The sequence below is a fragment of the Pseudorca crassidens genome, chromosome 13 (assembly GCF_039906515.1).
Source record: "Pseudorca crassidens isolate mPseCra1 chromosome 13, mPseCra1.hap1, whole genome shotgun sequence".
In the NCBI taxonomy this organism is placed as follows: Eukaryota; Metazoa; Chordata; class Mammalia; order Artiodactyla; family Delphinidae; genus Pseudorca; species Pseudorca crassidens.
Window position 1 is genome coordinate 46,563,699 of NC_090308.1, and position 24,793 is coordinate 46,588,491.

Sequence of the window (24,793 nt, forward strand, 5' to 3'; positions counted from 1 at the left end):
AACTACAAAGAAAAATTATTGAAAGCAGCAAGGGAAAAACGATGAATAACGTAAAAGGGAACTCCCATTAGGTTAACAGCTGATTTCTCAGCAGAAACTCTACAAGCCAGAAGGGAGTGGCATGATATACTTAAAGTGATGAAAGGGAAGAACCTACAACCAAGATTACTTTACCGGCAAGGATCTCATTCAGATTCAACGGAGAAATCAAAAGCTTAGAGACAAGCAAACTCTAAGAGAATTCAGCACCACCAAACCAGCTCTACAACAAATGCTAAAGGAACTTCTCTAAGTGGGAAACACAAGAGAAGAAAAGGACCTACATAAATAAACCCAAAACAATTAAGAAAATGGTCGTAGGAACATACATATCGATAATTACCTTAAACGTGAATGTATTAAATGCTCCAACCAAAAGAAACAGGCTTGCTGAATGGATACAAAAACAAGACACATATATATGCTGTCTACAAGAGACCCACTTCAGACCTAGGGACACATACAGACTGAAAGTGCGGGGATGGAAAAAGATATTCCATGCAAATGGAAATCACAAGAAAGCTGGAGTAGCATACTCATATCAGATAAAATAGACTTTAAAATAAAGAATGTTACAAGAGACAAGGAAGGACACTACATAATGATCAAGGGATCAATCCAAGAAGAAGATATAACAATTATAAATATATATGCACCCAACATAGGAGCACCTCAATACATAAGGCAACTGCTAACAGCTATAAAAGAAGAAATTGACAGAAACACAATAATAGTGGGGGACTTTAACACCTACTTACACCAATGGACAGATCATCCAAAATGAAAATAAATAAGGAAACAGAAACTTCCAATGACAGAATAGACCAGATAGATTTAATTGATATTTATAGGACATTCCATCCAAAAACAGCAGATTACACTTTCTTCTCAAGTGCACACGGAACATTCTCCAGGATAGATCACATCATGGGTCACAGATCAAGCCTCAGTAAATTTAAGAAAATTGAAATCATATCAGGCATCTTTTCTGACCACAATGCTATGAGATTAGAAATGAATTACAGGGAAAAAAACGTAAAAACCACAAACACATGGAGGCTAAACAATACAGTACTAAATAACCAAGAGATCACCTAAGAAATCAAAGAGGAAATTAAAAAATACCTAGAGACAAATGACAATGAAAACACGATGATCCAAAACCTATGTGATGCAGCAAAAGCAGTTCTAAGAGGGAAGTTTATAGCTATACAAGCCCACCTCAAGAAACAAGAAACATCTCAAATAAACAATCTAACCTTACACCTAAAGAAACTAGAGAAAGAAGAAAAAACAAAACCCAAAGTTAGCAGAAGGAAAGAAATCATAAAGATCAGAGCAGAAATAAATGAAATAGAAACAAAGAAAACAATAGCAAAGATCAATAAATCTAAAAGCTTCTCTTTAGAGAAGATAAAATTGATAAACCATTAGCCAGATTCATCAAGAAGAAGAGGGAGAGGACTCAAATCAATAAAATTAGAAATGAAAAAGGAGCAGTTACAACAGACAATGGAGAAATACAAAGCATCCTAAGAGACTACTGCAAGCAACTCTATGCCAATAAAATGGACAACATGGAAGAAATGGACAAATTCTTAGAAAGGTATAACCTTCCAAGACTGAACCGGGAAGAAATAGAAAATATGAACAGACCAATCACAAGTAATGAAATTGAAACTGTGATTAAAAATCTTCCAACAAACAAAAGTCCAGGACCAGATGGCTTCACAGGGGAATTCTATCAAACATTTAGAGAACAGCTAACACCCATCCTTCTCAAACTCTTCCAAAAATTGCAGAGAAAGGAACACTCCCAAACTCATTCTATGAGACCACCATCACCCTGATACCAAAACCAGACAAAGATACTACAAAAAAAGAAAATTACAGGCCAATATCACTGATGAATATAGATGCAAAAATCCTCAATAAAATACGAGTAAACAAAATCCAACAACATATTAAAAGGATCATACACCATGATCAAGTGGGATTTATCCCAGGGATGCGAGGATTCTTCATATACGCAAATCAATCAATGTGATACACCATATTAACAAATTGAAGAATAAAAAACATATGATAATCTCAATAGATGCAAGAAAAGCTTTTAACAAATTTCAACACCTATTTATGATAAAACCTCTCCAGAAAGTGGGCATAGAGGGAACCTACCTCAACATAATAAAGACCATATACAACAAACCCACAGCAAACATCATTCTCAATGGTGAAAAACTGAAAGCATTTCCTCTAAAATCAGGAACAAGACAAGGATGTCCACTCTCACCACTATTATTCAACATAGTTTTGGAAGTCCTAGCCACGGCAATCACAGAAGAAAAAGAAATAAAAGGAATACAAATTGGAAAAGAAGAAATAAAACTGTCACTGTTTGCAGATGACATGATACTATACATAGAGTATCCTAAGGATGCCACCAAAAAACTACTAGAGCTAATCAATGAATTTGGTAAAGTTGCAGGATAGAAAATTAATGCACAGAAATCTCTTGCATTCTTGTATACTAATGATGAAAAATCTGAAAGAGAAATTAAGGACACACTCCCATTTACCACTGCAACAAAACGAATAAGATACCTAGGAATAAACCTACCTAGGGAGACAAAAGACCTGTATGCAGAAAACTATAGGACACTGATGAAAGAAATTAAAGATGATAGCAACAGATGGAGAGATATACCATGTTCCTGGATTGGAAGAATCAATATTGTGAAAATGACTACACTACCCAAAGCAATCTACAGATTCAATGGAATCCCTATCAAATTACCAATGGCATTTTTTATGGAACTAGAACAAAAAATCTTAAAATTTGTATGGAGACACAAAAGACCCCGAATAGCCAAAGCAGTCTTGAGGGAAAAAAACGGAGCTGGAGGAATCAGACTCCCTGACTTCAGACTATACTACAAAGCTACAGTAATCAAGACAATATGGTAATGGCACAAAAACAGAAACATAGATCAATAGAACAAGATAGAAAGCCCAGAGATAAACCCATGCACCTATGGTCAACTAATCTATGACAAAGGAGGCAAGGATATAAAATGGAGAAAAGACAGTCTCTTCAATAAGTGGTGCTGGGAAAACTGGACAACTACATGTAAAAGAATGAAATTAGAACACTCCCTAACACCATGCACAAAAATAAACTCAAAATGGATTTAAGACCTAAATGTAAGAACAGACACTATAAAACTCTTAGAGGAAAACATAGGAAGAACACTCTTTGACATAAATCACAGCAAGATCTTTTTTGATCCACTTGCTAGAGTAATGGAAATAAAAACAAAAATAAACAAATGGGACCTAATGAAACTTAAAAGCTTTTGCACAGCAAAGGAAACCATAAACAAGATGAAAAGACAACCCTCAGAATGGGAGAAAATATTTGCTAACGAATCAATGGATGAAGGATTAATCTCCAAAATATATAAAGAGTCATGCAGCTCGATATTAAAGAAACAAACAACCAAATCCAAAAATGTGCAGAAGAGCTAAATAGACATTTCTCCAAAGAAGACATACAGATGGCCAAGAAGCACATGAAAAGCTGCTCAACATCACTAATTATTAGAGAAATGCAAATCAAAACTGCAATGAGGTATCACCTCACACCAGTCAGAATGGGCATCATCAGAAAATCTACAAACAACAAATGCTGGAGAGGGTGTGGAGAAAAGGGAACCCTCTTTCACTGTTGGTGGGAGTAAATTGATCTAGGCACTATGGAGTTCAGTATGGAGGTTCCTTAAAAAACTAAGAATAGAATTACCATATGATCCAGCAATCCCACTACTGGGCATATACCCAGAGAAAACCATAATTCAAAAAGACACATGCACCCCAATGTTCATTGCAGCACTATTTACAATAGCCAGGTCATGGAAGCAACCTAAATGCCCATCGGTAGACGAATGGATAAAGAAGTTGTGGTACATATATACAATGGAATATTACTCAGCCATAAAAAGGAACGAAACTGAGTCATTTGTTGAGACATGGATGGATTTAGAGACTGTCATACATAGTGAAGTAAGTCAGAAAGAGAAAAACAAATAGCATATATTAACGCAAGTATGTGGAACCTAGAAAAATGGTACAGATGAACCGGTTTGCAGGGCAGAAGCTGAGACACAGATATAGAGAACAAACGTATGGACACCAAGGAGGGAAAGCCGCAGGGCGGTGGGGATGGTGGTGTGCTGAATTGGGCAACTGGGATTGACATGTATGCACTGATGTGTATAAAATCGATGACTAATAAGAACTTGCTGTATAAAAAAATACATAAAATTCAAAAGAATAAAAGACACTAGAGGGGCAAACAGTGGGAAGCAAGGGAAAGAGTCCCATTTTTTACTATGGGTACCATTATTTTTCATTTTTTAACAAGGAAAGTATTTTTAAATAAAACATTTTTTTTTAAATTTTTAAGTTTGAGGGATTAAAATCTCAAGCAAGGAAACACAAAGTAAAGGAGAAAGAATACCATGAAGCCTCCCATCTCATGCAGCCCATCCAGAGGTCAGATGTCAGGCTAATTCCAAAAGCAGGACGTGACCAGTGGAGGCAGGATTAGACCCAACCTCACTCTTCCTACAACAAAGATTTGAAGGAGGGTTTATTTTTCTTCCCAAATTTATTGCAAATTCCACAACTGCACAGATAATGAATGAAAGAAAATATAAAAATGAAAGTGCATTATCACTTCTTCTCAGGAATGGAAAACTCAAACAAAACACCTAAGTTAATGCATCAGCATTGAACACTGAAGTGAATACCAAAAAATCTTTCCTAATGCAATAGTAAAGTATTAGTATAATCAGTGGGACTCAAGTAGTAAGTAATGTGGCAAACAGTTTTAAACAAAATATCATCACTGCCAAAACTATAATTCAAAAAGATTCATGCATCCCGATGTTCATAGCAGCACTATTCACAATAGCCAAGACATGGAAACAACCCAAATGTCCATCAACAGATGAATGGCTAAAGAGGATGTGGTACATATACACAATGGAATATTACTCAGCCATAAAAAAGAATGAAATAATGCCATTCGCAGCAACATGGAGGGACCTAGAGATTATCATACTAAGTGAAGTAAGTCAGAAAGAGAAAGACAATACCATATGATATCACTTATATGTGGAATCTAAAATATTATAAAATGAACTTATCTATGAAACAAAAACAGTCTCACAGACATAGAGAACAGACTTGTGGTTGCCAAGGGGTAGTGGGGGTGGGGGAGGGAAGGACTAGGAGTTTGGGATTAGCAGATGCAAACTATTATATACAGAATAAACAACAAAGACCTACTGTACAGCACAGGGAACTATATTAAATATCTTGTAATAAACCATAATGGAAAAAATATTAAAAAGAATGTATGCATATGTATAACTGGATCACTGTGCTGTACAGCAGAAACTCACACAACACTGTAAATCAACTAAACTTCAATCAAAAACAGTTATCACTCCTTTAATTACAAGTCTTAGCAGAACACTTAAAAATGAGATTGATTTTTCCTTTTTGCAATGTACATCATAAACCTCCAAAGTTTTATTACCCATCAATTTTCTCAACATATGAACGATATTAAAAAAGTACACTTTTTATTGTTAATTTATATATATATATATATATAGAACAACCATGCCCATGGAACCACCACTCATAATTTAAAAATATTATTTGTCTGCCACATTTGACACTAATCTTTTTTCTTCACTAAAGGAAATAAAATATTAAAACTCAATTCACCTTTCCCCAGTTTTGTTCCCTACCCTTCCTGTCCCCAGAAAACCATTACCCAGAATTCATTATACATATATATATTTATAAATATATTTACATATATTTATATATGTATAACTCAAGGCATTTAAAAAAATAATCATGCTACACATATATACATCTAAATGTAATTTTGGGGGTTTTTTACTTAGTGCATTGCTAAATATTTTTGTGCAAGTTGGATTTTTATTAAATATTATTTTTCATCTAACCTATCCATATTGGTACATAGACCTAGTTTATCCATTTCAATTGCAGCAGAATATTCAAATTTTATTTTTGATGTACATATTAAAGAATTTCACTACTTTAATAGAGTTTTCATATAATGGCTTTTTCTTCTGCTTCCCTGTTTCCCTCCCTTTCTGGCCTTTCTGACCCAACACACACACACACACACACACACACACACACACACACACTCAGAATTTTTATTTTAGGGCTCTTAAGCCCCAGATTCTGTTGGAGAATGTTCTCGTATCAGGTTCCCTGGCTCTAAGTGTACAAAAGGCTGAGATGTAGAGTGTGGACAGGAAATACCTGAACTTTTGTCTGGACCCCCTTGGGTACAGTAATTATATATCGCTCAGAACCTGTTTGCAACTGAGTGTGAACATGTGAAAATTTAGTGACTATGTTTGGAATGTCACGTTAATTTTCCCAAATGGTTAAGTGGCACTTAAGGAACAAAAACTAGGGTAGGATAGGGTGTTATAGATCACTGACTTAACAGGGTGCTTCCATTGACAATGCTTTTCAGCTTTGTAATTTGGAAAGGAAAGTGAAAAGGAAGGGTGAGCTCATCAGCTCACTCAGAAAACTAAACTCTCTCATAAAGGTTTGCTCTTGGGATTGCTTTGGATGAAAGAATGCTGCAGCCTCCCTGTCCCCAGGTCCCATTTCTTCCAATTCTGGATTTAATTAGTATTACATTCTTTTCCTACACACACACACACACACACACACACGTATCTCCAAGGTCAAACTATAAACCTGAATATTCAAAATAATTTAACTATATTTTTATGAGTAAGATTATATTTGTCCCACATATTGTGACAAATCTTACTTCCACCTCCTTTATGTTTCAGAACTGAATGTCAATCGATTAAAATAATTAAATGCCTCAGAAAAGAGCAGCTCAAGCTAATTTTCATCTCCTCCCCTCAAAAATATCATATTTTACTTTATAACTATCCACAGGCTACTGATTACATTTATGGAACTTTATATATACAGTGATTCTGTATTGTACAATTAATGTGAGCAACACTGTGCTATGGATGCTATAAAATAAAATAAAAACAACAACAAATACAAAAATGATCCTTTTCCTCAGGGAGTTTACATTCTAATAAGTGGAATGACACAATCAGAAATAAGTAGCATTGACTATTAATATATTTTAATAGGGAAGAAGGGAAAATTTTACCCATTAAGAAAGAAATGTGACTGGAAGCCCAGGAAGAGTTTTGCCAACTATACTCATCAGGAAGCAAGGCACCATGGAACAGGACAGGATTGGAGACTGGGAATTCTAAAACGTTTTTCTCCACCCTGGCTCTACTCGTACTGACTTAGCATCATGCCTGACACACGGTAGGTGCCAATGAAAATTTGTTGACTTACTGTGTGGACTTGAGAGCAACACAGTTTCTCATAGTCTTTGTTCCTCTCCCAAAAATGGGGATAGGAGATAATTCATAAAGGTCTCATGAGGATCAAATAAAATAATATATATGAAAACATATATAGTAAGCTTAAAGGCACTAGAAATATATTGCTTACCATTCTTTGGGGAATTTTAAAGTGAGTCGCAGAATTTTTAAACCCTGTGCATCACAGTATGAAGGTAACTTTTCTGTGAAGAGCCCAGGGTTGGGAAAGGGAAAGAGAAACTTAGCTCACTGTTATCCTCTTCCTTTGGCCTCAGCCACCCCCCAGCCCACCTTCCCTCCTTCCCCTGGTCAAGAGGTGGCTGACCTTCCAAACTTGTGATTTCCTTTCCCATGGGTGAGTGGGACTTTTCCCAGAAGAATGTTAAACACAAACTACCTCCACATCTAAACCGAGCCCACATTGAAGCCAATCAGTATCTCCTCTATAAGCCTCAGCATATAACAGTCTTAGAGAGGAAGATTTAACAACTGGGTTTGTAAAGCTGTGGCGTTATCTGTGATTTTAAATTCCCATTCTAGGCCAAACTGCTTGCTAGAAACAATGGAAGAGCTGTGTGTATATTACCTGCAATTTCCATGTTCTGTGGTGGCCTGAGGAAAGATGCCCGGATCTGGAAATAAAACAGCACAGTGTAACCACAGAGATCAAGAGGTAATGAGGAACCTGCTCTCACAGGTTAGACGTCTAAATCACACCCTTGGAGATAACATTTATTATCTGAAAATAGGAACATTCTGAGCATTGGGACATTGACCAAACCTTCTGTACAATTCCTCAAAACAGGCATTGTGTGAATACAGTAAGTCAGGGGATTGTATTTCGTGTGCTAATCTTTTCATGACACTCTCCTTCTACAGCATTTCAGTGATGGTATAAAGAAAAAAAATATGAGTCAACCAAAAAGAGAGATGACTAGGATTATCCCAAAAGAAAAAGAGACAGAGGGAAAGGAGGAGAAAGGAAGAAGGGGAGGAAAGAGGGAGGTGGGAGGGAAGGAAGAAAGGAAGGAAATGGAAATAGGATGGTCCCCTAGTGGAGCAGGTAAAACAGATTAGGCAAAACATAGGACAATGTATGGTGCTCAATCTACCTTGGCGTATTTGAGAGAGACTATTTTATTAGGGTATTTTACTATTGACAGACTTTCTATTAAAATGCAAATTGTGTACATATTAGTAGTAACCCTCCACATATAAATCAAATTGGTTCTAAGTACATGCCATTCTTCTCAAAGATGCCAATAAAGTGTTGGGATTACAGCAAAAATAAAAGAACAGTAAGGTCCTATAAATTTCCATGAGCTGTATGATTCATTCCTTATCAATCTAACTAGTTAGAATCTTTTCAATCTTTTGTTTAAATTTCTTCTTCCTCATATGTAAACACATCTAATACATTTATAGTTATGACATTCTGCACAGTGTCCAACACACAGTATTTGTTCCCTTCCCCTTTTCCTCATATCTTTCTTTTTTTCTATGGTATCTGCCTAAACTGGTGTGTATGTGGTACCATCAAACAAGGCATGAGTAAGAAGAAGTGACTGTGAAGAATAAATAGAGGTGATTTCAAAAATAGAAAAGTTCTTGGGTAGGTAGTTTTCAAAAAGGGTAAACTGACTTTCCGATGATATATAAGTTGTTTCCCTCAAAGTATTTTCCTTCTTTTACCCCTCACATGTCCCCATTTCTTTGCAATCTTTCTCTCTCTGTTCTCCTTTGCTTTCAGATGACTTTTTGTCTTTCTCTACTACTTTTTTCTCTTTTTTTCTGTTTTCCTCTCAACATTGGAGGCTACTGCTTTAAGGGTGTTTCCTCTCTTCTTTCCCACGGGATTTTTCATGGGAGTCAATTTGTGGGTGAACCTCAGTATGTCGAGATGCAAGCGGATGAATATATTGCCAGATTCTCACCACAATGCAGTTTTTTAAAAAAACGTTGAGACTGTATTTACAGATGCTTCATAGAGAAAACCTTCAGAAGCCCCCAGGTTTCGGAGTGGATCTCTAAATGCGTACCAACGTATCAGGGGCAGCGTGGTGCAGTTTTCTTCAGCCACATCCCTCACGCCCCACTTAAGGATGCTGCCATTCATTGGCTCCTCTGTGGTTCAGGTTTTTACAAGCAGAGCCAAGTCCTCAGGCATCTACTCTTCTTTATCATCCTTTCCCCCAGGCCGGACAGCGCCACACCGGAACAGCCCTGAACCAGCAGCGCACGTGCGGTTGGCAGCGGCGACAGAAGGTCTGTGCAAGTTTAGCGGACGAGCAACCTGAAAATTCGTCCTGTCCGCAGGCCACCGGACAGACCACAGCCAATCCAGAGCTAAAGCGGGTTGTTCCAAAAAAAAGGAGTTCTGAATCCACATCTTACAGGGAATCACTCTAAGCAGATGGCATTTTTCTATAGAACAATAAATACACTGTTTGGGGTTTTCATTCCTAATCGGAGTCAGACTTCAAATGAATCATGACCAGCAATGTCTTTAAAGTGAAGGTACAGTAACTGTAAACTACTGGAAAAGCTAGTGAAATTCCAAGTCCTAAGAATAGATTTTAAATGTATAATTTACATGGATGATTATGTTATAAATCCCTGTTATAAAGTGTCTCTCCAAAGACCGAGGACTCTCCTTAATTTAGTTTAAACCTAATGTTCTAGGTATAAAAAATACAGGCCAGGGGCTTCCCTGGTGGTGCAGTGGTTAAGAATCCACTTGCCAATGCAGGGGACAGGGGTTCAAGCCCTGGTAGGGGAAGATCCCACATGCCACGGAGCAGCTAAGCCTGTGCGCCAAAACTTCTGAGCCTGCGCTCTAGAGCCCGCGAGCCACAGCTGCTGAAGCCCGCGCGCATAGAGCCCGTGCTCCGCAACAAGAGAAGCCACCGTAATAATGAGAAGCTCGCGCACTGCAACGAAGAGTAGCCCTCACTCGCCGCAACTGGAGAAAGTCCACGTGCAACAACGAAGACCCAAAAGCAGCCAAAAATAAATAAATAAAATAAAATAAAAATAAAATTTCATCATATTACTAACATAAGTTCAGCATAAACCCTGTTGTAAGTAGGTGTTAAGCTGAATGTAAAAGAGAAATTCTGAAGGATTTTTCTACAAGCATGTCTCAAGTATCTGCCCTCAAAGCTCTCTTTCAAAAGAAAACTAGCAAATAGGCTATTGAGTTTCACAAGTATCTTCACACAAATAGTTCCTCCCCACTGGCCACAACCGTGCGTCTCAGACTTTGGAACAAAACTTCGAAAAACATCCTTTATTTTTCAAACTGTAGTTTTGCTTTTGGAGATGCAACATTGCCTTGAGGAAAGTATTGGGTTGGCCAAAATGTTCAGTCAGGTTTTTCCATAAGATGTTACGGAAAAACCGAAACAAACTTTTTGGCTAACCCAATAATTCGGATTGGAATCCTATTTTATTTGAATCTTGGTTTCACTAATTATTGGTCTTAAGCTAGAGCAGGTCCTGTGAGCCTCTGAGCCTGTTTACATACCTGTGAAATCATAATACAATAACACTGGCCCACCCACCTCACAAAGGATGTTTAAAGCACCCACTATAATAATATATAATAATTTGCAAACTTTGGTTATGATCCTTGTGGATATTTCACATATCACCCAAATACTGTCCTGATAGTGTTTCATAACAATTTTCACTCATAGTGGTTTTTTTTTTCTTTATTTTTCCTAGCTACAGGATAACTCTATTAAGAACAAAGACTAGATTGTGTGAGAAATTCATGTATGTTGCTATAAGGATCAAACTGTGACTGTCTCCTTAGTGAGGAGGTACGTAAATGTTCTACAACAAGGGATGAACTGGAGATTTTCAACAATAAGTTCCTGCCTTTATTAAGGCAATTCTTGCCAACAGAATCTTCCATCAGGGCAGCTCTGGGTGCCAGCAGCTCCAGGGTGGTTGTTCTTAAAGGATTAACTCCTAGCAAAGACCTATGTAATTCCCATTTGCTCCCCAGAGGTCCCAACACCTTCTCTTAAGAGTGACTCTGGTCAGCTCTCTGAAGGACCTCTACCTTTCTTGTCAATTCCTAGTCCAGTGTCACTGTCTCAGTACCATCTGTCCAACAAGTATTTATTAAGTTCCCACAATTTGCCCAACACTGTGTTTAATGTTAGGGATAAAAGAATGCAAAGCAATATGAGAAACTTATAGGCTAGTGTTAGCTACAGACTCACCTCCAGAGACAGATATGCCTAGCTGACATTCAGGTGACTGCCAACTCATAAGGATCCCAGCTAAAACCAGAACTAGAAGATTATGAGCTAAATAAATGTATATATTTTTAACTCACTAAGTTTTGGGGTGGTTAGTTAAATGGCAAAATTTGATAAAATAATGATAAAATGAGGATGAAATAAATATTGTTCATAAGAAACTACGCTAATTATATTGCTGATGGTGATAGAAATGGCCACTACTATGGAGCAAATACAGGGCATCACAAATGGCACATTTAACCAGAGATGTTTAGGTTTTACAGCAATGCATTTTTAGCTCTTTCAGCTCAGGCTGTCATAACAAAATACCATAGACAGGGTGGCTTAAACAACAGAAATTAATTTTCTCACAGTTCTGGAGTCTGGAAAGTCCAAGATCAAGGTGGCAGCTGATTCAGTTTCTGGTGAGAGCTCTCTTCCTGGCTTGCAGAGGGTTATCTCTTCATTGTGTCCTCACATGGCGGAATGAACTCTAGTGTCTCTTACTCTTCTTTGTAAGGACACTAGCCCTACTGGGTTACAGGCCCACCCATATGACTTCATTTATTCTTTATCACCTCCTCACAGGTCTTATCTCCAAATACAGTTACATTGGGGGTTCGGGCTTCAACATATGAATTTGGGGGAAACATAAATGTTCAGTCCATAACAGCTCAAAAAGCACTATTATTGTTGAAATTCCTATAGAAAAATTCACTTTGTTATTGCAAGATTGAAACTTTCTAGTCCTTAACTCCTTTTTCCCTGTTAAACAATTACTTTTAATAACAAAATTTCTTAGGAATGCAACTTTTGCAATATTAAGCTGAACATATAAAACTAATTCTCTCTAAAATTTTTGCTATAGAACCCAATATTTTATGTAGAAAAAGCATTATACTTGAAGAAATAACTTGAGCTTTAGTAGCTTTTTAGAAGTGAAGGTAGTCTTTAAAACAAGTAAATCAGGGACTTCCCTGGTGGCGCAGTAGTTAAGAATGTGTCTGCCAATGCAAGGGATACTGGTTTGAGTCCTCGTCTGGGAGGATCCCACATGCTGTGGAGCAACTAAGCCTGTGCACCACAACTACCAAGCCAGTGCCACAACTACTGAATCCTGCATGCCTAGAACCCGTGCTCCACAACAAGAGAAGCCACTGCAGTGAGAAGCCTGCGCATCACAACGAAGAGTAGCCCCCACTCACCGCAACTAGAGAAAGCCTGTGCACAGCAATGAAGACCCAACGTAGCCAAATTAATAAATAAATAAATACATTTATTTTAAAAATAATAAAAATAAAACAAGTAAGTCATATTTGATGTTTTACTCCTTAGAAAAACAATCCTCCAAGGTCCACAAACTCATCTCATTTGGCATTTTTATTATTTCCCTTTCTTCTCATATATTTTTATTTTTACATTTTAGAAATAAAATGTCAACTTGTGATATTATTTTAATAACAAAATAGAAAGTTATATTAAGTAAATGGCAAAGAATGTTTAAAGCCTATTAGATATTTGTTTATGCTTAGTGCAATAAGGCAATATCAACTTGTGATATTATTTGAATAACAAAATAGAAACAGTTATATTAAGTAAATGGCAAAGAATGTTTAAAGCCTGTTAGATATTTGTTTATGCTTAGTGCAATAAGGTAGACAGAGAAAGACAAATAATGTATATCACTTATACATGGAATCTAAAACATACAACAAACTAGTGAATATAACAAAAAAGAAGCAGACTCACAGATATAGAGAATAAACTTGTGGTTACCAGTGGGGAGAGGGAAGTGGGGAGGGGCAAAATAGGTGTAGGGGATTAAGAGGTACAAACTACTATGTATAAAATAAATAAGCTACAAGGATGCATTGTACAGCACAGGGAATATAGCCAATATTTTATAATAACTATAATTGGAATATAACCTTTAAAAATTGTGAATCACTATGTTTTACACCTGAAATTTATATAATATTGTAAATCAACTGTACCTCAATTAAAAAAAAGAAAAGTCTATTAGGTATTTGAATACTATAAGTTTACCACAATGCATATAAAGAGACATTTTTGCAAATTTTGTATTTCTCATGGCACCATGCTACAAAAATATCACTGCTATACTGTTTCACATTTGAAGTGTTTTGTATTTTATTAAGGAAAGAAGGCTAACGTATACAACATAGTGGCTACATCTTAAAACATAAAAGAATGGCCTATTCAATTCAATAAATATTGTTGGTTGTCTACTATTATTTTATTTCCTTTTTTTATACACCAACATGAAGTCAATAGATATAGATTATACCCTACCCTGATATCATGAAGATATTTTCCTGTGTTGATAATTTTGCCTTTCAATTTCAGGTCTTTAATCAACCCAGGGTTCATTTTATGTATGATATAAAGTAGGATTTTTATTTGTTGTTCATATGAATACAGGTGTCCTGAATAGAATTTATGAAAAAGATTGTCCATCCTCCACTAACCTTCCATGTCATCCCTGTCATACATATGTCTATATGTGTGTGCATCTGCTCTTGGGCTCTCCATTTTATTTCATTAGCCGGTCTATATCTATATCCATGCCACATTATCTTAATTAATATAGCTTTATAATGTCTTTTTTTTAATCTAATTTCCCCTCTTCCTACCCCCCACAACTCTGGTAATTACGAATCTTATTTCTTTTTCTATGAGTTTGTTTGCTTGTTTGTTTGTTTGCTGAAGTGTAATCGACCTACAACACTAAGTTAGGTCCTGGTGCATAACACAGTGTTTCCATATTTCTATACATGTGTATCTAGGCAATAAGTCTTAATATACAGTAGAGCAATTCTTTGCAAGACTGTATTTATATGCAGTCTCTTGAATTTACATATGCATTTTTTATCAACTTGTCAATTGTTATGGAAAAAACATGTTATGATTTTGACTAGGATTGCACTAAATCTATAAATCATTTGGAGATAAAATAAATTAATATAATTTATCTTTTCATTTATTTAGGTATTGTTTAATATCTTTCAATTATTTTTTAAATCTCCTCATAGAGTTCTTGAACATGTTCTGTTAGATATGTTTTTATATAATTTGTATGCTTGGTGCTATTATAAATGGTATCTTTAACTTTTTTGTCTGTATTCTTACTATTTATTACTCTTCTATAGGGATGTAATTATTTTACTATACAGACTTTCATTTAGCAACTTTGCCTTCCTCTTTTATTAATTCGAGTAATTTATTTGTAGGCACTTTGGGTTATTCCTTGTACAATTATATGATTTGCAAATAAGTTTTCACATTTTTGTTCTTTTCTATCCTTAAACACATTTCTTTTTCTTGTCATACCACACTGTCTAGAAACACTGGTAAAATATTGAACAAAAAAGGTAGTCCTTAGAATCTTGGTCTTTTCCCAAACTCAGAGATCAAGGCTTCAGTTTGTTCTCACTGTATATAAAGTTAACTGTTGATTTTAAGTCAGATTAAGAAAGTTGCCTTCTGTTTCTAAGTTGCCAAGAACATCAACATCAATGAATATTATACTTTATTGAGTGCTTTTTCTGCAACTCTTGAGGTAATTTTATGGTCTCCTTTAATCTTGTATTATGGCAAATTATATCAATATACTTTTTAATATTAATACAAACTTATCTTCCTGAAATAAACTCAACTTTGTCATGGTGGATTATACCATTATGCCTTATAAATGTTCTAAATTCTTTTTGTAAGTATATTATTTATGATTTTTGCATCCTTGCCTCATAAATAAAATTTGCTCATGTCTTTGTTACCTTACTATCTTTGTTGCATTTTGGTATTGAAATTACACTAGCTTCATAAATAAATTTTTAGTGCCCTGGAAGAGTATGATTAAGCTTGAAATGATTTGTTCCATGAACACTAGTTTGAACATATCGATAGAGAGAATGTGTGCTTGGAATTTTCTTAGAGGGAATATCTTTGGCTACTGATGCAATTTTTTAGTAATTATAGCACAATCCAGATCTTCCAACTGTTTTTTAGGTAAATTTGCTAATACATATATATATACATTTTATAGAAAGTTGTCAATTTAGTTAATATTTTAAGTCAATTAAAGCATAAGGTTAAAGCATAAAGTTTTCATAAAACTGTCATAAATGTTAAAATTCCTGGAAATATCCAAATAAGTTATAAACTCATGTCCAGACAAAAAATCTGCACATGAATGTTTACAGCAGCTTTGTTCATAATTGCCGAGACTTAGAAGCAACCAAATGTCCTTCAATAGATGAATGGATAAGTAAATCATGGCACATCTGTATGATGGGATATTATTTAGCAATAAAAGTAAATGAGCTATCAAGCCATGAGAAGATGTGGAGGAACCTTAAATGCATATTGTTAAGTGAAAGAATTCAATTTGAAAAGTCTACATACTGTATGATTCCACCTCTGTGACATTCTGGAAAAGGTGAAACTATGGAGACAGCATAAAGAGCAGTGGTTGCCAGGGGTTTGGAGAAGGGAAGATGGGATGACTAAGTGGAGCGCAGAGGGTTTTTCAGGGCAGTGAAACTATTCTGAAATATACTATGACAGTGAATAGTGTCATTATACATTTGCCAAAACCCATAGAATATATCAATACAACACAAGGCGTGAACCCTGATGTAAACTATAAACTCTGGTTGTTAATAATGAGTGAATAAAGGCTCATCAGTGACAACAAATGTTCCACACCAATGCAAAATGTTAATAATAAGGGAAACTATGTTCAGGGAGGAAGGAGTATCTGGGAATTCTCTGTATGTTCTGCTCAATCTTCTATAAATCTAAAACTGAATTTAAAAATAGTCCATTAAATAAGTTAATAAATAAGCGTTACATTCATTTACTTTTTCCCATATGATGTTTCCTAGTTTCCTAGTTTCCTAGTTGCATTAATCTTTGAACATATGTTTCCATTACTATATTACATTTTTATAAGGATGGAATCCAAAGCTAAGTCCTGGATCCAGTTTCCTCTTTTACAAACTCTTTCTGTGTAATTAAAACACCACATTTTTTCCCTAATTGACTCATTTTTATGAATATGTTACTTTGATAGACAGTTTTGAGAAATGTTCTCAAAACTGTAGGTTTCCTTCCTGAATAACATTTTTTTAAAAAATTAAAGTTTCATTATTGTTGGCAAACTGTGACATTTTTTAAGGTCAATAACATTTGTTAAGCACCAGCTACACCAACTAAGATAATTCTTAGCTTACCTTAGTGCACATTTGCCTGAAATGGTCAATTTAATAAATTTATTTATTTATATTAACATAGCGGTCACATAAATCCTTCAGAGCAGATATTCCACAACTTTAGATAAGTTCCATAACTCTGATGGATTGATGATATTTTTCCAATGAGCACGGGAAACAGAAAGAACCAATTCAAGCAATTAAACAAAGACATATGGCTCAGGACACATTGAATGTCCGATGCTCTCTTTCCTATTGAATGCAGACCATCTGCACAAAGATGAAAGTTATGCATGTGGCCCTCTAATTGCCTGAGAGAATCTGGTTATGTTTTATTTGAGATGTTTAGTTAATATGATTTTCCTAAACTTCAGAATTTAATCCACTTTTTTCCTTTGGCAGCTATTTTTCCCTCAAATTACAGACGTTCTACAAAGTTGAAGGAGGTCGTAAGTTTGATTCTTCTGCATTGACTTAAGCAGCAAGTTTGAAATATCAGGATTATTTTATGAGATTCCCTACAACTAAGCAGAAAATTTATTTGCTACTATTAGTTATCTTTTTTAAAATATTTGATTAGAACGAACATTCTTTTGTTTATTCTTTCTTTTGTTTATTTGATTTGGAGGAACTATATGAATGAAGGACAGAGGAAAAATAAACTATCGTAATACATAAAGTTTGAGATTTAGTTTATAATTCCAAGCTCTTTTATTTCAGATAAACTTGAAACTAATTGAACTATTTCTACTTCAAACTCCTAAATATCAGGAACTATGATACTAACAGTAAGAATGAAGAAAATAAAGAGTCTTTTTTCCGTCCTCTGGGCATGCGGTTATGTGTTGGACTTCATTGTATTTTCTTACCTGTAAGTCTCAGGCACAGAATTTCTACTATATAGCTATTTGCTAACAAAATCAGTTAGTGGGCTTCCCTGGTGGCACAGTGGTTGAGAGTCCGCCTGCCGATGCAAGGGACACGGGTTCGTGCCCCGGTCCGGGAAGATCCCACATGCCGCGGAGCGGCTGGACCCGTGAGCCATGGCCGCTGAGCCTGCGCGTCCGGAGCCTGTGCTCCGCAATGGGAGAGGCCACAACAGTGAGAGGCCCGCGTACCGCAAAAAAAAAAAAAAAAAAAAATCAGTGATCAAAGTCTAGAGCAGGAATTTTTAGCTTTCTTGAATAAAGAAATGAATCATATTTCAATACTTATTTTTGTAAATGTCCTCTCAAAGGCGAAACTCACTAAAAATCAAATTTCTACACTAGGTCAGTTGCTTAGAAAACAGCTGTGGAATCACCGTGATTGAATCAGTCAGGTCTAATCAGCAGAAGAACCCAGACCAAGTAGTCCAATAGAGGTTATTAATAGAGACCACTAGTTACAAAGGAATAGGAGCTAAAGACACTGAGGGAATGGTGAGGATACTCAGAGTTCGGTGTCAGCACACAGAGATTACTATCAGCCGAAAGTTCTTCTAGAGCTGAAGAGATAAAGGAGGTGATGCTACCAAAGGCCTGAATACAGAGCATCCAGACAGAAGCTGAACCCACAGAGGAGCAGTCACTCAGAGACCTGCCCAGTGGGAACTGTGACCACAGAGAGGTCTGCCAGAAAGAGATGAAATAATGGAGACTCAGATTATGCTAGAAATGCAGCCCAAAGCCAAGGGAGATGGCAAAGAAGTAACCTAGCTTCTCTCCCTTAGTCCTCCAATTTCCCGTTTTTGTCTCCCATTAGCCATATCTTTTCAGAAAACAAATGGTAAAGGGGGTGTGGAAAATCAATTGGACTAGGAAAGAAGGAAGAAATGTAGGATTGGAAATTCCCATAATAACTCTAAGAGTGACATTGTAACAGACAGGAATATTCACATTATTAGTGTTTATATTAAGCTTTATAGCAAAGGACAAAGGTTTCAAAAAATGTTTTAAAAATATCTATGAGCTCTTGAATAAGTAATAAATCCTGCTTATGAAATTGTTGCCAAATTTCTTGTAATAGCAGCCATTTGTTGAATGCTTATTATGTGCCAGGCATGGCGCTATACATGCATTTTCTTATTTAATCCTCACAAGAACTCTATGAAGTAGATATGATCATCTATCTTCACTTTGTAGATAAAGGGACAAAGACTAAAAGAGGTTAAACAATTGTCTGAGTTTACAATGGTAGTAAGTGGGAGCGTTCCTATTCAAACCCAATTTTCCCAATCTCCAAGCTGTCATGATCACCATGCAATTCTGCCCCAATCAGTGCTGGCCAAATGAAGCTTCATTATGTTACTCATAATCACCTTTCTGGAGCAGATGGCTCTCTCCCACTTCCACAAGGCTGGCTCACAATAATGATGGTTAAAATTAAACAGGTGTTTTATATCCAACCCACACACAGAAGATGAAATCATTCTTACTTATATGACCAATGATTTGTTTAAAAGCTGTATGTACATTTTCTATCATCTCTGCACAGATGCAGGAAGGAAGCACCCATCTACTGGCAGTGATAACAAGCCTTCTCCTCACCCAAAGCAGCCTTGCAGACCTCCCCGGACTCCAGGCCCTTGCTGGTTTTGCCTTGCCAGCCCTGAAGTAGAAAGCATCTGGTGGTCAACACTGGCACGCATTGCTACCTTTCCCTGGCCAAAGGAGGCTTATCTGATGACTGTGTCCTCATTCTGCCCATTGGACACTACCATTCAGTGGAAGAGCTTTGGCAGAGGTGGTGGCAGAGGTGAAGTACAATGCTACACTGGGGCAGTTTGTTAAGAGTCGAGGGAAACGGTGTGTTCTATTTGAGAGAGATCGTTGCCAAAGCTACTCAAAACCCATCAACCCCCATCTTTAGCAGGAGTGTCCTTGCTCAAAACCTGCCAACTCCCCACCTTTAGCAGGAGTGAACATAAATCTTTAAGTTAAAGGGTCCAGAGATAAGAAAAGAAGCTACACACACACAAAAAAAAAAAACAGAAGGAACCAGCTGGGACCAAGATGGCAATGAATCTGACCTCCAACAGACCCTGAATCTCATTATACATTGATTTTACTATATCAGCATATTAAATGACACGCCTACCAGTAGCCATGACCAGACATTAAGGACCAAAAAAGGATAAAAATGGGATGGTATCCCACTCCCTCAAAATAGCCCTGTCCCTTCCCCGGCAGACTAATGCATACGCCTCCCCACCATTAGCCTCACTTCTCCTCCCTTTGTCTTTACTCTAAAATTAAATCCCTCTCGCCAGGTGGGTGAGAAGTTGATCTGTGAACTGCTTCTCCATTCTTTGGCCACTGAATAAAGCTTGTGCTGTGTCCATCTCACCTTCGGTTTTGTTATTCACCTACTTTAACCTGAACAGAAAAAGAACCTTCCCCTTCCAAGGCAGAGAGCCTCGGGCAGGCTTGGGCCTAAGCAGGGTCCATATGCCTTAATTCGGTAACAAGATAATAAGAGACATCACCTCCAGCACCAGGTCGTTCTTGTGCCATCAGCCAGGACACCACTGATGACATTAGAAATGCCTTCATTCCCCGGGCACAGGAACGACAGATAGTGCTCTCGGACACCCCCGCACTCTGCCGTGAAGCAGATGGCAGAGCCAGGAGCAGCAGCATATTTTTATGTTGTATTTGACTCGGGAGAGAAGCTTTTCCACAGAATTAAAGGAATTTTCCTTTGCAGTTTGGAAGAGAGGTCATGGCCAGTAAAGCCATCCTTAATATTCCTGACAAGTCTGACTGAAGGCAGTGTCGGAGCTGCAAGGAAGAGGAAGAGAGCCTGACTCACCAGGCTTCATTCTGGATGACTAAGCAAAGGGAGAGGGGCTTTATGAACTTCACAGGAAGTACCAGCAGCCTGTTTTTAAAGAAACTACAGTCTCCCATGGGGACTGTGGCCCTGCTTCTTTTTCGTGCATTCCCATGGAACCTACCTGCAGCAAAAGGCCTGAGATTGAATGGTTTTCGGAAAAAGTCACATTCTCGGATAAAAATCCAATATGTTGAAAGCATGTCTGTCACCCAGCTCCAAGTGCAGCTTGTATTTATCAACATTTTCAAAAACGTTTAAAGTATCAAAATCCAAATGCTTTTCCATGAAAAAAAAAATGTGTGATGGGTAGGAGCAACACAAATTCTGATATTTTTACTTTACACTAAATTAGACAGGTATTTGGTTGGATATTTAAGCTTAAAGAGCTTGATTAATCAATACTTATCAACTTCTGATACACTATATAGGGTGTATGTGGTGTGTGTGTGTGTGTGTGTGTGTGTGTGTGTGTGTGTGTGGTATGTGTGTGTGTTTAGAAGGAAAGTGTGCAGTGTACTATACCAGAACTCTCTCAAAATTGGATAAGCCAATGGCATTTAAGAACCTTATTTTTAATGGGTATTAGTATTCAGAATAATAGAATATATGCTATATAGTAATGAAATTTAATCCTTATATATATGTATATAATGCTACCCAGGTTACACTGGACATGTTTCTCAAAGAAATGTACTTCGAAAAAAAGTAGTAAAGAGAAGAGTATCATTCTTCAGTTTCACCCATTGAGTATCATAAAAATATATTTTCCATCTCTGGGGCCAGCATGGCATTGGGTAAAGGAATTCAGGTGTCCCACCCGTCTCCTCCTTTTCCCTATAACCTTGGACATCTCACTTAGCCTTTCTTCTTCACAGTCATTTCTCCAAAGTGTGAGGCAATTACTTCCTCAAAATACATTCGAGGTAGGAAAATGTAAAACGAGATGGTTGATGTTAATGCACTTTGCAAATTATAAAATGCTGTACAAATTTTTAAGTTACAACAAAAAGTCTTCTGAGTTCTTATGTGCTGGTTTAGATATACAGACACATCTATTATAAATGATTTCAAGCATGTGTGTGCGCGCGCGCACACACACACACACACACACACACACCCCTAGAGGCCTGAGAACCAAGTGTCATGCCAAGTATGTGATGCACACTTTTATATGTTAGGATGCATGGATCATAAGAGGTACGATAGCGTACCTTGCCCTGGCCTCTATCCTACTGCTGATCTCTCTTACTATGTTAAACAAATAGAGAGAATGGTGTGCCATTCACTGCTGGGAAAGGTATCTGTGGCAGAAAATCAATATTTCTAATTATATTGTGGTCCCCTCAAGGTTTTCCTTAGTGAGACTGGAAAAAAACACATTACCATCTCATCTCCATTTAGAAGAATATGGGATGGTACTTTCTCAGATAAATTACAAAAAGAACTTTCTCATGATTGACGTCTAGAAAAATAATAAGAAACATCGATTGTCATAAAGAGCAGAACTGTATTCACTATTATTTTAAATAATATTTCTCTATACAAGATAATTCTACTAACTGAAAATTGGAGAAATGAGAAATTTTCAATTTGGGAGATTTAATTCCAGCCAATTTATTTTCTTTTTTTATCCAACACAAAAGTTCAAAATGCCATGTCCTCTGGTTGAATTATTAGGCCATCTTTTCTGTAGCTGTTGCCAAACAATTTATCATTATTAACTTTGCTTATTATTTCCTAGGTTTTTGTTTGTTTGTTTTAGATATGCCAGAGAGCAGTCTTTTTGATTGTCTTTATTTCATGAACTACTTCATGGAAAATTCCAATCTACTCATTTATGTGTTGGTCTTAATTTTCTTCTTGACTTCGTAAAGTTTTTAGTTATTATTTTTCCTAAATTCTGAAATAAAATATGTCACACACCAAGTAAGGGGCATAGTGCAGAAGGAAAGCTGTATGTGAAAATGCTTAAACTCTTAGACTTCAGAACATCTCTCACACATAATAGAGAAACATAATTAAATAGATTTGGCCACATGAAAATAATAGCTCCTGATTTGGAAGTGCTGATTATTATATTTTATTCTGGTTTATTTCCTAAAGCAGCAGAGGTTTGCATTTGTCTTTGGAATCAACCTGAATTTATATTACAAATAAAACTGACAAACTTCTGGGCAGAATAACATGATTTATTTGGTACTGATACCAGGTTTCTAGATAGTGGGACTGGGAGGGTGTAATGGCTGACAATAGGGCTGGCCGTCTTTCAGTTTCAGATGACCAGGACATCTGTGGTGAAGCACAGGTGAACCATTAATGGTTCTAAATATAGCTCTGTTCCCTATTTAATTAGTATAAAAAATGTTCACAGATCACCCAATAATTTGTCAATTTTTATTTTAGGTATTATTGAGTTTTTGTCTTTTTCTATATCTTCATAGACATTTGTGCTGCCAGAATGATGACTGAAATACAGATTCAAACAGAAATTATAGAAAAGAAAGTAAAATATTCTTGAAGAATGAGAAATTCCAGTTGAGAGATGGAAGTAATTGTTTAACTTTAAAATGGGAAATTAAAGTCTCTAGTTACCTACTGTGGCATTTGAAAGGAATAAAACTGAGGCTTAAAATAACATTTATTGGCTCACAAATCTGCAGTTTGGGCTGCACTCCATTGAACAGTCTTTCTGCTAATCTCACCTGGGGTCACTCATGCAGTTTCTGGGATTGAGAGCTTTTCTGGGAATGGATGGTCCAAAATGCCTTCACTCATGTGTCTAGTGGTTATCCAAGACAGCCACCCAAGGCACCTCAATCATCCTATCCAAATTTTCTTATAGGGTGAAAGCAGATATTTTAAGGCCTCTCAGGATTCAGGCATACAAACCATACAAGGTCCCTTCTACTATTCTATTGGTCAAAACAAGACACAGTCCCATTCCAATCCAAGAGGTGGGAAAATAGATTCCATTTCTTGATGAAGAATAAGAAATTCACATTGCAAAGGGACATGGACACAGGAGTATGATTCACTGGAGGGTCTTATTGTCCCAACCTATCAGTCAAGACATAAAACTACTTTTTCACAGTAATGATTATAACAACTTCTAATATGTACTGAAAAATTTACATGTGTCAAGCAACTTTTCTAAATAATTAACATATATTAGGGACTTCCCTGGTGGCACAGTGGTTAAGAATCTGTCTGCCAATGCAGGGGACACGGGTTCGATCCCTTGTCCAGGAAAATCCCACATCGCAGAGCAACTAAGCCCGTGAGCCACAACTACTGAAGCCCGTGTGCCTAGAGCCCATGCTCTGCAACAAGAGAAGCCACCTCAATGAGAAGCCTGTGCACCGCAATGAAGAGTAGCCCCTGCTCGCTGCAACTAGAGAAAGCCTGCGTGCAGCAATGAAGACCCAGTGCAGCCAAAAATAAATAAAATTTTAAATATATATATATATATATTAAATTTCAGGCAACTCTCTGAGATAGGTACTGATATTTTCATAATTTTATGGATGAGAAAATAAGATCATGCAGACATAAATGTATTAAAATTGTTTCAATAATTAACTAGTAGTAACATGATCCCAATGCAGAAGTAGACAGACATAATTAGAACAAAACAGAGAGTCCAGAGTTAGGCTAAACTATATGTGAGAATTCAATCTAATACAAAGCAGGCATTTTGCAAATCAAAACTACAGTCAGAATGGCCATCATCAAAATATCTACAAACAATAAATGCTGGAGAGGGTGTAGAGAAAAGGGAACCCTCTTGCACTGTCGGTGGGAATATAAATTGATAGAGCCACTATGGCGAACAGTATGGAGGTTCCTTAAAAACTAAAAATACCATACAACCCAGCAATCCCACTACTGGGCATATACCCAGAGAAAAACCATAATTCAAAAACAGTCATGTACCATAATGTTCATTGCAGCTCTATTTACA

The 24,793-nt window shown here is 36.7% G+C and overlaps 1 long non-coding RNA gene and 1 pseudogene across 1 annotated transcript in view; one reads left to right on the forward strand and one right to left on the reverse strand.

The window, feature by feature from the left end:
• The window catches only part of LOC137204634 (uncharacterized), a 269,332-nt gene that overhangs the window by 74,359 nt on the left and 170,180 nt on the right, over positions 1-24,793 (reverse strand). The window contains exon 2 of the long non-coding RNA XR_010933762.1: positions 8,116-8,161. This is a non-coding gene — a long non-coding RNA (uncharacterized lncRNA). The remainder of the gene's footprint in view (positions 1-8,115; positions 8,162-24,793) is intronic.
• LOC137205090 (CWF19-like protein 1) lies at positions 8,206-21,090 on the forward strand (annotated as a pseudogene).